The 16444-nt window shown below is 35.6% G+C and overlaps 1 protein-coding gene and 1 long non-coding RNA gene across 2 annotated transcripts in view; one reads left to right on the forward strand and one right to left on the reverse strand.

The window, feature by feature from the left end:
* LOC139780078 (odorant receptor Or2-like) overlaps nucleotides 1-16444 on the forward strand; it is a 97761-nt gene that overhangs the window by 3755 nt on the left and 77562 nt on the right. The window lies entirely within an intron of this gene.
* LOC139780075 (uncharacterized) overlaps nucleotides 2483-16444 on the reverse strand; it is a 53615-nt gene continuing 39653 nt past the window's right edge. The window contains exon 2 of the long non-coding RNA XR_011720105.1: nucleotides 2483-3741. This is a non-coding gene — a long non-coding RNA (uncharacterized lncRNA). The remainder of the gene's footprint in view (nucleotides 3742-16444) is intronic.

A 16444-nucleotide genomic window follows, 5' to 3' on the forward strand; every position in this document is an offset into this window, starting at 1 on the left:
TGTTTTCTATCAGTCGTATTATCTTAGCTGTCAGTTTCTGCCAAGTTTTCGCGAATGGCAAAATACAGCAATTGCTAGTATGATATATATGAGAGATGGAATTTTTAATGTAGAGGAGACCGAGGCAGGTTGTCCAATACTTTTCAAATACTGATTTAAAAAAAATTATTTTATAATATTGTATATTACTTTATAATATAGCTACATCCTTTAAGTGTAAGAAAAAAAATACTAAACTTATATACATTTTTTTATTAGTTTAACACAAATATATTATTATAAACGCTGACCTTGTTACGGCTCTATGCTCTTTATATTTTTAATTGATTCTTAATCGTCTGAGCCTTTTATTACTTATATTTATATATATTTATACACAAAAAAGTTATTTAATTCTAAGCAAAATCGTACAAATGTGACAACTTACCCCATACCCAGGGTTGGTTGTCACATGACTCTGGATTGGTTGTCACGTATCTTTCATATAGAGGAAACATACGACAAATAGTTCCTATTTTAATGTTTTATTAAAGTTAGTAACAGTTTTTTGTACATTTTACTTAAGGAGGTTTGGTTGCTTCATCGGGGGGAGTAGTGGGGCGTGGGGGTTCTGGCAACAGCGTACTAGCGTTTGAAGTAGTGGGAGTGAAGGGGATTGCTCTGATTGGTCGCTGCGTGTATAGTGCGTGCTGCTGCTCACGACCGTGGCAGTCTAGCAGACGAAAAATCAAGCAATTTATGCTTTAATAATTAATTTTTCTACGAAATGTGCGGTAACCTTCCCCTTTCTTTCATTCATTTATTTGTAAATTATTAAGTTACATGTGCATATTTTTTTTCCTTATTATTTGCATTTTTTCTTGCACTTATTTCATTCTGAAGGTGTGCAAGATGTCATTTCCCATAAGAACCTATGCTAAAAAGTACAATTTTTGGAGTAGATTTTTTTTCAAAACGAGACTGTGAAAAATTCCCCAAAAAATCACATAATTCTATTTTGCATTCCAGAACAACATATTAAAATTTCATGAAACTGGCTGCATTTTTTTGTAGCGACGGAACTTTCTTAATAACCCAGATAGCCAAATCTGTTCGAACAAATAATGCCAAATACTTGCTACAAATTTTGGTTTCAGAAATGGTACAAATTTGCATCAAAATTTGTTTTATCAAATGTTGTCGACAAACTGCTAGCAAATACGTATCAAAACATGCGTACACAATTGACGCCAAATTGATACCAAATATCGAGCAAAGCATTCCCAGGTAGCAAACACAAGTCATTTTGACGTCAAATTTTGGTCCTTTACTGACCATTCCTGACGTCACTAACTGGCGGCATAATGACGTTAAAATGACGGTCTAATGTCACAGACAATTGACGTCATTTTCTGACGTCTTATTGACGGCAAAAATAGGTCCATTGTACGACATACCGGTTTCTAGAAATGTTTTTTATGAAATTAAAATGTTAAAATGTCTACTTGATAAACGTTTATAAAAAAATGTTCTTTTTCTTTATCTAAGAAAAAAAAAACTTTTTTAACTGTTTCGTTACATGCCATGTGCGTATAGCCGCTCTCAAGGCGGTCACCCATCCTAGTACAGTACCGCGTCCGAGTCGCTTGACTTCGATGATCCAGTGGACAGTGACGATCTTCTCACCCTGATGCTTCCTTATTAACTGTACTTGTCTATAACAGGTACATCTTTAAAGTGTTCAAAAATCTTGTAATGATACTCTTCTTGATAGCTATAACACTGTGTGAAATAGTTATCATAAAACTATAATCACACGCAACTACATCCACTTATACCATAAATTCGCCACTTCAATCATAAAGTTGCTAAACAAACATATTGCAGTTAATTTTGTGGTTTTTATTTTATTATTACTTTATTAAACAATATTAAGAAGTAAAAATAGTTATATTACAAAAAGATCTTATTTGGACGACTTTAAGACGTCTTTAAAATGACGTCTTTAGATGGTCTAAGAAATGACGTCTTATAAACGTCCATTATTAGTCGCCGATGTCATAGACTAACCTAACCAAAAATGACTAAAAATAGACGTCATAATGATGTTATGGAATAACGTCAGTATAATGTCATTTTTAAAGACATAGTCGCTTTTTGGTCATTTGACGTCATTTGTACAAACATGACTAGTATTTGACGTCAAAATGACTTGTGTTTGCTACCTGGGTTAGTAGTACCTGATAACAAATTGGCATCAAATTGCCGCTAAAATTAGTTGACAAAACCTAACACCAAATTAATGCCAAATATTGAGCAAATTTTGGTGACAAAACTTAAGAACAAATTGACGCCAAATACCAAGCGATGTTTAGGGCGTTTCATTCAGATGGCGCGACACGTGAGTCGCCACTTTCAAAGCGCCCCCACCTCCTTCCTCGCTCTTGTTCAGTGTCATGGCCGCTCTTGCTGCGTTTCTTCGGACCAGACGAGTACGTTTTCCTTCTTTCGTAACTGATTGAGCTAAGCGGCACGTATTCTGGAGACCAACCGAGCGAGATTCGACTTCCCAAGGAGAGCTCACCGCCAGGAAAAGGAGAGCTTGAGGGAGGATTGAGGCGAGGAGTCCGGTCCAGCGAGCAGGGCCCTTCCGATATTCTCATTTGGGACGCCATATTGGAAGATCGACATTGATCGTGGTAGTACAAGGGGCTCTGCAAGGTTAATTCTCGTCTTAAGATCTGGAATTGCTCTCATTCTTGTGGCTCTGGTTTATATTCTAGCCCTAGAATTGATCTCGTAGACAAAAGCAGAGGCCCCCCTCTCTTTTCTTTTCTTTTTTTTCTTTTCTTTTCTTACTTTGATTTCAATCAGTAATCCAGACTCCTTAATTCCGCCCTGTAAGATCTGGTTAATTCTCGTCTTGAGATCTTGGAATTGCTCTCATTCTTGTGGGTCTGGTTTATATTCTAGCCCTAATGTAATTTTAATATATGCATTACAATTTTACACTGTCAAATAATAAATAATATCGTTTGATAATAATAACAACAGTATAGATAATAGTAACAATTTTATTACTTGACTTATTTCATTCTATTTTTGACAACTCGTATATACATTAATTGTGGCTAAGGTCTATACTATGTCATAGTGTAGATCTTACAAGGAGAGGACCAGGTAGTGCCCTCACCGATTTAAATAAATTTTTAATATGTTGTAGGGTTAACCCCCCACTAATTAATGGTAAAGTGGCACGATGCAATACTCGAGCATTCGCAAGATATTTGCATCGAAATTTACTTATTTAGTCCATTCGCCAGGTCGATTGAGCATTTTTATCGAGGTTGATGGCTTAAGTTAATGTTTTTTTTATGTTTTTTGGGTCATAGAACAAGAATCTGTAAATAGTTTTTTCGTAAGTCGATGCAATAAAAAGTTATTAACAATTTATTTGTTTAAATTGCCCTAGCGATCAAACTATACATCCTATAAAAAAATAAACTAGAGAAAATTTGTTCCTCTTTTCACGATGAACAAAATGGCGTTTAAATTTTTCCAAAATCTTCATTATTGACGGAAATATGTCAATTTTTAGGTAATTACTGCCTACGCGTCGCGGAGTACCCTAGGCGTGCGCGCTCGCGCTCAATTGTACCACACGAGTTTTACTCCTTTAATTTTAATTTAATTTATTTTTTTTGCTCCTTTTTTATCCTTTTTTGCTCCTAGGGTACTCCGCGACGCGTAGGCAGTAATTACCTAAAAATTGACATATTTCCGTCAATAATAAAGATTTTGGAAAAATTTAAACGCCATTTTGTTCATCGTGAAAAGAGGAACAAATTTTCTCTAGTTTATTTTTTTATAGGATGTATAGTTTGATCGCTAGGGCAATTTAAACAAATAAATTGTTAATAACTTTTTATTGCATCGACTTACGAAAAAACTATTTACAGATTCTTGTTCTATGACCCAAAAAACATAAAAAAACATTAACTTAAGCCATCAACCTCGATAAAAATGCTCAATCGACCTGGCGAATGGACTAAATAAGTAAATTTCGATGCAAATATCTTGCGAATGCTCGAGTATTGCATCGTGCCACTTTACCATTAATTAGTGGGGGGTTAACCCTACAACATATTAAAAATTTATTTAAATCGGTGAGGGCACTACCTGGTCCTCCCCTTGTTAGCTACATTTCTGGCAAGTTAGTCCAAAGTATGCGGCTATGTTCTCTATCCTTTTTATCTGTAGCAATTTTATTTCTTTTTATTTTTTAATTATTTTTTATGTATTATCTCTTATGTATCAGGTTTCTGAAGAAGACTAAGTATATAAAGTCGAAACGTAAAACGTTAATTGTATTTAAAATTTGTTTAATTAAACGAGATTTTGTTTTTAAATTTAAATTGATGACCTTTTTATAACTCGAGAAAATCAGCCAGCCTTCCATCCTATAAGTTTATTTTGTACTGTTAGTTTAATTAATTTAGTTATATTTTTTTCCATTAACATTCCATTTGTTATAGTGATTGTGCAGTAGAAAATCTGAAAAAATAAATGTTTTTAAAGAGTAAAGATAGTATATATTTTGAAATCTATGTATTTTATGTAAACATAACATTTAAATTTATTTGCAGTTTATTTTAGAACATGCCAAAAAACACCGTTTCATAAGCTTTCTAAGAAAGTTAAAAGGCAGAAAGTGAATGTTGAAGTTGTAGAAGAACTCAATTCAACAGATTCTTTAATTAAATTCGATCAGTCGCATATTCAGCAAGCACACCCGGGAAAAAATGATTAGATATAATCATATATAATTATATCTGGTATATATATAATTATATATAATTATATATGTTTTTATATGGGGTCATATCTAATTATACATGGCCACATGTGCAATCAGTGGTCCCATATACAACCAGATATAGCACTATATCTACTTGTATATAAATGTATATAATTTTATGTGAAGCCAGATATAATGATATGTGAGTGGTGCACTCTACATATAATTAGATATAGTATTATATACAACTATATATGCAGTCATATATTGCCAGATATATTAATATAACTAATCTGGCGCTATATACAACCAGATATAGCACCATATCTAATCGTATATAAATGTATGTGAAGCCATATATGTTGATATGTGAGTACTGCACCCGACATATAACTAGATATAGTATTATATACAACTATATATGCAGTCATATATAGCCGGATATATTAATATGACTAATCTTGTCCTATGTACAACCAGATATAGCACCATATCTAATCGTATATAAATGTATGTGAAGCCAGATATAATGATATATAATGATATATGAGTAGTGCACCCTACATATAACTAGATATAGCATTATATACAACTATATATGAAGTCATATATAGCCAGATATATTAATGTGACTAATCTTGTCCTATGTACAACCAGATATAGCACTATATCTGTATAGATATAAATTAGCAAGTCATCATATATGCTGCAGATATTTAATCCTAAATTTAAAAATTTATTTGAATCGTTTTTATATATATTATAGATATTAAATTCAAAAATTCGTTACATAATATTATATAATTCAGTATTATAAAATAATATTGCAGGTCATGTGTGCGTATGGAACTTGCCCGGGGAAAAAAAATTATATATAATTATATATAAATATATATGATTATATATAATGCAATTATATATGAATTTTGTCTCTATATGATTATATATAATCATATATGACCATATATAGTCAATATATATTGGAAAAGAACTGTTAACTTCGATAATAAAGCATTGATAAATTAAGATGTATATTTTTTCAAAGGCTATAGAATCAAAAGTAAAATAATTTATTCCATATATTACAACTTGGCACTGCTTGACATGAGACAGTGCCGTGTCTCTTGATACCGTTTTTATACCACTGTCCGTCAAATTTTAAATACGAGAAACGAATCCTATCGAATATATATTATATAAAAAGTTTCACATACATTTTGACATGATTATATATAAGTTCATATAATTTATATATAAAGTATATATATAAGAATTAAGCATTTATCCATGTAGATTATATATGATTATATATAACCATATATAAACTTAAATTCGGATTATCCGATAGATGGCATCCGATAGGATTTATTTCTCGTATTTAAAATTTGACAAACAATGGTATAAGAATGATATTAAGAGACACGGCAGTATCTCACGCCAAGCAGCGCCAAGTTATATGTAAATCATTTCACTTTTGATTCTAGCTTTTGAAAAAATATACACTAAATTTATCAATGCTTTATTCCTTAATCGAAGTTAACAAAATTCTTTTTTAATATATATAAAATATTTATTATGTTAGATATAATCACATTTGATTATATATAAAATCGACATTAGATATAATTAGATATAAAAAATGGCCCGATATAATTGTATATAATTACATATAACCACATACAATTATATGTAACCATATATGGTTATATAATTATATGTGGTTATATATAATTATATATAATTATATACAATTATATCGGGCCATTTTTTATATCTAATTATATCTAATGTCGATTTTATATAATCATATGTGATTATATCTAATCATTTTTTCTCGGGGCATGCTTCCGTTAAAAGCCAAAGTTCCGTAATACCAGATTTTCTTCATAATCAAAAAGAATCTGAACTTTCTCATTATTCTTAACTTTTTCATCATTCTGAACTTTCTCACCGTTCTGAATTTTCTAATAATTCTGATCATTTTGAGTACTCTGAACACTTTGATTTCGAAAATAACGATAATTATAGAGATATATTTAACATTAACAGACACGCCGGCAACAATAACGAGGCTCATTCAGATGACAACGATGATAATTCTGAAAACTGCGAGAATAGTGATGAGAATAAAAAATATTCGAAATGTTTCGTGAAAATAAGAGTTATAAAGAAGAGTTATAAGAGTATAAAGAGTCATACTCTTATAGTCTTAAAGAAGAGTTATAAGAGTATAAAGAATATGTAATATTATGTAATAAAATGTTTCATTCTACTTGCCGTTTGAATCTGATTAAGGCAAAATTGTAATATTAGTTTGAAATAGAAACAATTTAAAACAATTTAAAATACAAGGGAAATGCTTTAGTTTTATAACTATCATATTCTTGCAATATTAAAAATTTTACATATTCTTTCTTTGATTAAAATATTTCTCAAAATAATCTTGGAACTGTTGATGAAATATCGTGTATTTTTTTATCTGTAAAAGTTTAAAGTTTTGTTTGAATAGTTTAAAAGTTTTGTTTGAACGGTTTAAAAGTTTTGTTTGAACATTTTTTTTCTGCTGTATATTAATTTAATTCTATTACATCAAACACTACAAAATTCACTTCGGTTGCTTGCACCTAAATGATGTATATTATTCTTTTGTTATTTCTTTCTGACAACAGTACTGCATTATTCCATCGTAATCGACGAACTATGCACATTGTGAACATTTGTTTATTTCAATTTTGCATTCTTGCAAATAATAAATCGTGTTTCAAGTTTGAACTAGTTGTTTAAATATGCACGGTAGTTATTATTGTATGATTAAAGAAAGGAAAGTTAGTAGTATTAGGCTTATAAGAATATTGTTTTAGATGCATTTTCATAGAAATTATACTCGTGTTTTTAGTAAGATTCTATAAATCCTTCTTATACCGGCCAATGCATTATCTGCGCACGGAGTATGTGTTCCAGGCATTATATAAGATTCTCGAGTGTTTACAAATATTGTATGTGCTGTTGACAAAGTTAAATGTTTGCATATGTCAGTAAATTCACATTGTATAACATTTACTGTAATTAATATATAATTAATTATTTTATTGCCACCGTTAGATTTTATAAATGTCTTATAATGTTTTATAAATATAAAGATTTCTTTTAACATATGTATAAAATAATTTATTGTAAATCAATAAAAAATTATATGCTTTTTATAATTTAATGCTTTTAATTTTTCCTAAAAAAATATATATTTTAGTATTTATTAATGGCTACGTAACAAGGCTTGCTGCAATTTGGCGTCAAGCTGTGTCATCAAGATTTGCTCTGTATTTGGTGCCAATTTGCTGTTAAGTATTGTTCTCAAATCTTGTTTGATATTTGATATCAATTTGGCGTCGGGTTTTGTCAACAAACTTTGATAGCAATTTGTCAACAATTTGCTGTTAGATTGCTGGCAAGCTTTGCTCGGTATTTGGTGTCAATTTGGCGTCAAGTTTTTTCGTCAAGGTTTGCTCGCAATTTGGCACAAATTTGCTGTCGAGCTTTTGTTGGCAAGCCTTGTTTACAATATGGCGCAAATTTGCCGTTGAACTTTTGCTGCCCTGTTCTGCTCGATATTTGGCGTCAATTTGGTGTCAAGTCATGTACACAAGCTTTGCTAGCAAAACACAAGCGTATTGCAGACACAGATCGCACCGGATTTGTCGACAAGTTTTGCGCGTATTTGGTGTCAAATTGGTTACAATTTGCTGACAAATTGTTTACTGGGAATATAGTGCAGCATGAAGTAAACGAAAAATTAATAATTTTTATAAACTTTGTAATATAATTCTTATAAACTTACAATTACAGTATAAATAAAAGAATAATAATTCTCATAAACTTTGTAATACTTTCATAAACTTTGAATAAATAAAAAAATAATAATTCTCATAAACTTTGAATTTTATCTCATTTGAGACAATTTACCTCGATCGGTCATTTTAAACAAAGAAGATATATTTATAAACAATGTTGCAATAACGGTTAACTAAATACAGAAAAAATTATCTAAAACTATAATATTTATTATGACTAAAGAGAAATTACGATTAGTAATTCCAAAAACCATCGGAACAATAAAAATAAAGTTAAGAAAAAACTCACCACGTCAAAGGCCGTAGCCGGATAAGAAGGGTTAATGTGCCCCCACACGGATCATGCTCATTTTTTTTGCTTTGATTGCTATCAGTGTCACTTACAATTTAGTCAAATATTAGCCCTTAATATTGAACCGTTTTGCTGTAAAAAATAAAAATAAAAATTTCGAAAATATTTCATATCTTTTGATCGGCTTAACCAATTTTGATGAAATTTTAATATGTTGTAGATATCATTGAGACACATTTGTGGAAAATTCGGGAAAGGTTTCTGATGACAGAAACATTGATAAAAAAATAAATAAATGTTCTTGATTTTTTTTAGTCCCGATATCTTTCTTGTACAATTACGAAAAAATTTTTCTAGAATCTTGGAGTAGTTTCTTATCGGACATAATTTTTTGGAAGCAATAAAATGGGTAGGCGGTACTTTTAAAAAATAAGGTATTACTTTTTATTTTTTTTTAATATGATATGCTTTTGGTACGATTGCTATATATTTTATGTAGAATTTTGGGATAGTATTCTACAACAAGTAATTTTTTCGAACCAATAAAATAGGTAGGCGGAAGTTAAAAAAAATAAAATATTGTTTTTTATTTTTCTAAATTATGATATGCTCTTCCCCACACAGCACAGGTAGATCCTGAGAATGTTCTCAGTATATCACAAACGTAGATTGTGTATATCCTGTTGATATTCGAAATACGTCTATGATATTTTGAGAACGTACTGAGGATGTTCTAATGTCTGCCCTAAAAGCTTACTCAGTATATACTGAGAATATTTCTCGGTATATTGTGAGTATATTAAAAAAATATTTTGATCACATTACCAGTATCTATTAGAAAATATTTTGCTTGTTAACAAACCAAACAAATAATTTTGTTGCGTTAATGCAAACAAATTTTTGAATTTTGCTCTCTGTCGACTCTTACCGAAGAAAGTTTAATGCCCTGCAAAGCAGGTATAAACGAAGGCCCCGGATGAGGAGCACACTTCGTAAACAAAAAGGGTTATGTCAGAGGCCCTGCTGGTGAGCACGTCCTGACTGGCAAACTTGAGAACGCTGGAGAAACCCTGCCGAGCTGCCCTAGATATAGGAGTCGATGTTGAATCTTAATTACGCGAAAGAATACTGGCGATGCGCCGCGTAACGGGCGCGAGCCGAACTCTCCTGCCGCGCGAGCTCGCGCTGCCGCCCGCGTGATAAATTTCGAATATTGTTAAAATATCAGTAAAATAATATACTATTCTGATAAATTTAGCATATCCTGAAAATATTCGATAAATAGACCGAATATTACTGATAAATTTCGAATATTCTTAAAATATCAGTAAAATAATATACTGCAAAATATATTATAGAGATATTATCAGTATATCTTGTACATCTATAGTATATTAAGTATTAATTCAGTATATACGAATGATATAATGTGCTGTGTGGGTCGTACCATTGCCATATTTTTTTGTAAACTTTTGAGACGGTATTCTATAACAAGTAATTTTTTCGAACCAATAAAATGGGTAGAAGGTACTTTAAAAAACAAAATATTTTTTTTCAAAATTATCATAATTTTTTGTGATTTCTGCCCAGTGCTCTGAATGTCAACGTGAAGAAATTCAAGCAAGCGCGGGTAAACGGCGGGAGTAACTATGACTCTCTTAAGTGCCGCCTACCTTGAGTGGGGTGGGGGAGGCTGCCACCCTCAGTCTCTTCCTGCCCCGTGGAGCTATGGTTGCTCGTTCGCAAGGAGACGTAAGATCTTACAGCCTCAAGTCTGCCCCACCTCCAAGTTGGTGCTCGCCGGGCACCCGGCTTGCCGGGTGGCGGACGGGGTTCAGGCGATACGGGAGCACACCCTGGGCTCTCGGCTGATCAAAGTGATCAGTGCTATCGGGTAAATTCCCGTCAGGGCAACGAATAGGTATCTTGGGCCACCATGTACCAAATACCTATTAAATGATTAGCTGATGCGATACATGGTAGTGAGTGGCGACACTCACGACGGCGACTCGTCACACGTGAGCTGGGAGCCGCTCGACACGAGTACTGAGGGCGGCGGGGGTGCCCACACCGGAGTATGCTCCGGTGCCCTGCCGAGGAGGTGTTGGACTCTCAGGGGCTGTGGTTGGCTGGATGAGTGGAAGTGTGGGCATCGTGAACGAAAGTTATGCTGGATCTCGTATCCGTGTTGTTTGGGCAACTTGTTGCGCAGAAGAGCGATTCAATTCATACCTGCAGGATCGCTCAGCCAAGTCCCGTTGTTATCAGGAACCGCACTGCCACGAAGCGGTAAGACGCGCCAATGGCGTGATGTAAATAGCCAAATGCCTCGTCATCTAATTAGTGACGCGCATGAATGGATTAACGAGATTCCCACTGTCCCTATCTACTATCTAGCGAAACCACTGCCAAGGGAACGGGCTTGGAAAAATTAGCGGGGAAAGAAGACCCTGTTGAGCTTGACTCTAGTCTGGCACTGTAAGGAGACATGAGAGGTGTAGCATAAGTGGGAGATGGCAACATCGCCGGTGAAATACCACTACTTTCATCGTTTCCTTACTTACTCGGTTAGGCGGAGCGCGTGCCAGACTAGAGTACCATTGGTACAATTGGTACCATCGCCATATTTTTGTTTAGAATCTTGGAATGAAATCCTACAACAAATAATTTTCCGAAATCAATTAAATAAATAGATGCAGGTACTAAAAAAATAATAAAATAAAGTAAGTTGTGTTGGCGAAAATCCCGTATACGACTCGCCATGCGGATTCGGCATTATGGAGGGCGCTCTCTGTTTCCAATAGGGAGCGCGGTGTCGCATCTACTACTGATGTTTTCCTCTCTACTAGTCGCTTGCTGCTTTACTGTATCCGTCACGTAGTCACGCGCGGCCTATATATATCACACGTTCTTCGAAAAATATTGAGTACTAGCACAAAAACTGTTGTATATTGCGCGTCATCCCCATCAGGTTATGGGCCCAGACATTGAGATATACGGTGCGTAGTGTTATTTCCGAAGAAACGGCGAGTACGTACGAGCGCGAGGGAACAGAGAGCGTGCATCGACGTGGGCGCGAAAAGACTGCGAGTGCACCGTACGAGCGCGAAAAGACGGCGAGTGCACCATACGAGCGCGAAAAGACTGCGAGTATACCGTACGAACGCGAGGAGACGGCGAGATACATTGTGCGAGCGCGAGGAGACGGCGAGCGTACACCGACGCGGGCGCAAAGAGACGGCGAGACACACCATACGAGCACGAGAGAACGGCAAGCGTGCATCGGCGTGAGTACGAAGTGATCGAAACAATCGCGAAAGAGACATAGTGCGCGGGAGTCATAGTGAGCGTAAAGGCTAGTCAACTATATCGTGTCGGGCGTGTCGACATAACGGCACATCGTAAAGAAAATGGCCGCGAACAGTGTCGTGCGTATCGAGGCGCTCGGGCGCGACAACTACGATACGTGGAAGCTACAAATGCGCGAGCTGCTAATAAAAAACGACGCATGGGGTTATGTGAGCGGCAAAATAACGAAGCCCGAGCCAACGGCCACTAACGCGGCTGACACACGAGACTGGCGCACCAAGGACGAAAAGGCCAAGTCGGACTTAATTTTATCCATAGGAGCGAGTCAGTTGAAATTAATTAAAAACTGCGAAACCTCGCGTGAGCTGTGGATAAAGTTGGAAAACACGTTCCAATCAAAAGAACCCGCCCGAAAGGCCACACTATTGAAGACTCTCATCCTGAAGAAGATGTGTGAAGGCGGCGACGTGCGGGAGCATCTACATGATTTCTTCGATGCCGTAGATAAGTTGTCAGAAATGGACGTAATTATAAATCCAGATCAACTTGCCATAATGATGCTATATAGTTTGCCGTGAAGCTTTGAAAATTTCAGAGTCGCAATCGAAAGTCGTTACGAGCTTCCAACACCTGAAAATCTACGTACCAAGATAGAGTCGAAGAGTTCGACGCAAGAAAGAGCACAGTGACATCGAATCAAGATGCCTTACTCATCAACAGGAAGAAGCGAAATTATTCGAAGCATAATTCGACTAACAAGGAGGAACAGAAAAAGGACAAGTGTTTCAAATTCTAATGCTACAAGTGTCACGAAAAGGGGCATAAGGCCTCGGAGTGCCCGTCACAGAAAGCGGATGATAAAGGCAAGGTATCTCTTCTATTGACCGAAGACAGATCCGATGTTTGCCAGTTCGCAGACTGCACATCTAAAAATCGGTGGTGTATTGACAGTGGATGCACATCACATATGTGTAAGGATATCAGCCTATTCACCGAAATCAACGAAAGCAAATCCGGCGTTTTGAAGTTGGCCAGTGATTCATCCGCGAAAATTCAAGCAAGAGGTGTGGCGGCGATCGTGACGACTGCGAACGGAAAGAAGAGTGAAGTGACTCTGAATGAAACCTTGCACGTTCCCGAACTACGAATGAATCTATTGTCAGTCTTGAAGATGACAGATAGAGGTTATAAAGTATCGTTCGAAAAACAGGGCCATCGTTACCGACCAAAAGGGACGCACGAGGTTGATTGCTAGGAGGATCGGCGATCTCTACTATATCGACGGAGAGTCACCCGATCATTGTCAAAAAGCCAGCACAATGTCCGAGGAGAGCTGTCATTCGGTGATATCGACGAATACAGGCGAATTTTGGCATCGACGGATGGGCCACCTAAACTATCGCGATCTCATACAGGCATCGAAGGATGGGGCCATCCGAGGTATAGACTTACGGCATGTGCCTGAAGACTTGAACTGTGAAATATGCATTCAAGGGAAGATGACACGACCATTGTTTCCGAAAAAGTCAACACGAGAGACCGAAAAATTGGAACTTATTCATACCGATATATGTGGCCCGATGCGAGTTACATCGAACGGAGGATCGAGGTATTTTATCACTTTTACCGACGATCATACGAGGTGGACGGAGATAAGGTTCATTAAAAGTAAGGACCAAGCACTCGAAGAGTTCAAGGCATACCAAATCTTTGTCGAGAAACAGCATGGCAAGAAAATAAAGGCGATTCAATCCGATAATGGCCGCGAGTACGTCAATAAGGAATTCGACGAATACTTAAAGACTCAGAAAATTCAACGTCGACTCACAACGGCATACAGTCCGGAGCAAAACGGGGTGGCCGAAAGAAAAAATCGGACTTTGGTGGACTCCACGAAATGCCTTCTACTCCAGTCAGGTCTACCTCCATCATTCTGGACTGAAACACTATCCACGGCGAATTACATTAGGAATCGCTGTCCAACCAGAAAGCTCGATGGAAGGACCCCATACGAAGGCTGGAAAGGCAAGGCTCCGACTGTAAGTTACTTCAAGAGTTTTGGATGTAAAGTACCCTGCTGAAAATGACCGATTAAATCCGATTGGTTCCGTATTAAATTTGGTGAAATTGAATCGGAATAAATGCGTTTTCAATCCGGTTAATCGGATGCCCGATTGGAAGTGCACTGAGAGAAAAGAATCGAGTGAAAAGAAACGTTCTAATAACAAATCAATCGGAATCGTTTTTAATTCGGCATTTCCGGATTGATCTGAATCCGCCGTTATCGGTTTCAATCGTATTAATGCCAATCCATTTTAATCGGGTGAATAAAGTGACCACATGAATCGTATTGAATCCGCATCAATCGTAAAATTTTAATACAACACCGGAATCGGATTTAATGCGATATTTCCGGATTCATCTGAATCCGACTGAATCGGTTTCAATCGTATTAATGCCAATCCATTTTAATCGGGTAAATAAAATGACCACATGAATCGTATTGAATCCGCATCAATCGTGAAATTTTAATACAACACCGGAATCGGATTTAATGCGATATTTCCGGATTCATCTGAATCTGACTGAATCGGTTTCAATCATATCTGCGCTTAATCCATTTAAATCGGGTAATGAAAGTAGCTATAATGTGAATCGGATTAAATCCGCTTTAAGGGCTTACATCCGAGTAGACCGCAAGAAAAAAAGGTGAAATTCGGGAATTTTTTATCTTGGAAACTATTAATTCGATTCGATCCGGGTTTTTTTTATTTAAAAGTATCTACATTGAGGCACGTTCACAAATTTTTTTAAGGGAATTTATTCCCTCAGAGCGCTGTTCTCGTGGCCGGCGTTAATGTGTTCCTCGCGGACGGTTCCCAGAATATCTCGAGAACGGCTGGACCGATTTGCTTCAAATTTATACACAATGTTTTGCGATAGTTTTTCTCGTTTCCATCGGGAGATTTTTTTTTACTCAACTAGTTTTTTTTATCAGACTATAAAGGTCGAAATTTTTTTCGACCCAAATTTTCGACCTTTATAGTCTGATAAAAAAAAACTAGTTGAGTAAAAAAAAATTCTCCCGATGGAAACGAGAAAAACTATCGCAAAACATTGTGTATAAATTTGAAGTAAATTGGTCCAGCCGTTTTCGAGATATTCTGGGAACCGTCCGCGAGGAACACATTAACGCCGGCCACAAGAACAGCGCTCCGAGGGAATAAATTCCCTTAAAAAAATTTGTGAACGTGCCTCAATGTAGATACTTTTAAATAAAAAAAAACCCGGATCGAATCGAATTAATAGTTTCCAAGATAAAAATTCCCGAATTTCACCTTTTTTTCTTGTGGTCTACTCGAATGTAAGCCCTTAATCATTAAAATTGTATATAACACATAATTTTTACGTAATAGAGTTCTTACTACAGGATTTCCTTTTGGTAAAGTCATGAGTTCTATATTTGCAAAACTGTAAAATGTTTTCATTTAAATAAATACTGCACATTGTAATAAATTTGTAGTACAAAGAATGGAATTATAATAAAGTAGTAAATAATCCTGTTTATATATCCGGAATTCACGGATTCTATCAGTTTGAATCAGTCAGTCAATCCGTTTAAATTATTATAATTTCGTAATTTCGGGGTTCACGAAATCATAACGATTTAAACGATTGACTAAGACCAATTCAAATCGATAGAAAACGAGTGAAATTACATCCTTGAGTACGAATCCGTTTCAATCGTTTCCAATCGGTATAATCGTTATCATAACGATTCAAACCGATAGAAACCGATTGAAATTACAAATTACATCGTTGAATACTAATCCGTTTCAATCAGTGTAATTGTTATAAAATCATAACGATTTAAATCGATAGAATCCGATTGAAATTACATCCTTGAATACCAATCCGTTTCAATCGTTTTCAGTCGGTGTAATCGTTATAAATCCGTGATTTCCGGATCAAAAATCCAGATTCATGCGGATTCAAAATTTTTAATCGGATTCAATCGGTCATTTTTAGCAGGGTATTCTGTATAAACAAAGTTCCCACGAGAGAAAAACTTGACCCTCGATCCAAGGAGGGAATATTCGTCGGGTATTCCGAGGAATCGAAAGGTTTTCAAATCTGGCTACCGGAATCCAAGAAAATCGAGATTACTCGGGACGTAAAGTTTCTGGAAAACTCTCTGGGAGGAGCTAAAACACCTTT

Source organism: Temnothorax nylanderi, unplaced genomic scaffold (genome assembly GCF_030848795.1).
Source record: "Temnothorax nylanderi isolate EJ_2023f unplaced genomic scaffold, tnyl_v1.0 TNYL_tig0261_pilon, whole genome shotgun sequence".
NCBI classification, from domain to species: Eukaryota; Metazoa; Arthropoda; class Insecta; order Hymenoptera; family Formicidae; genus Temnothorax; species Temnothorax nylanderi.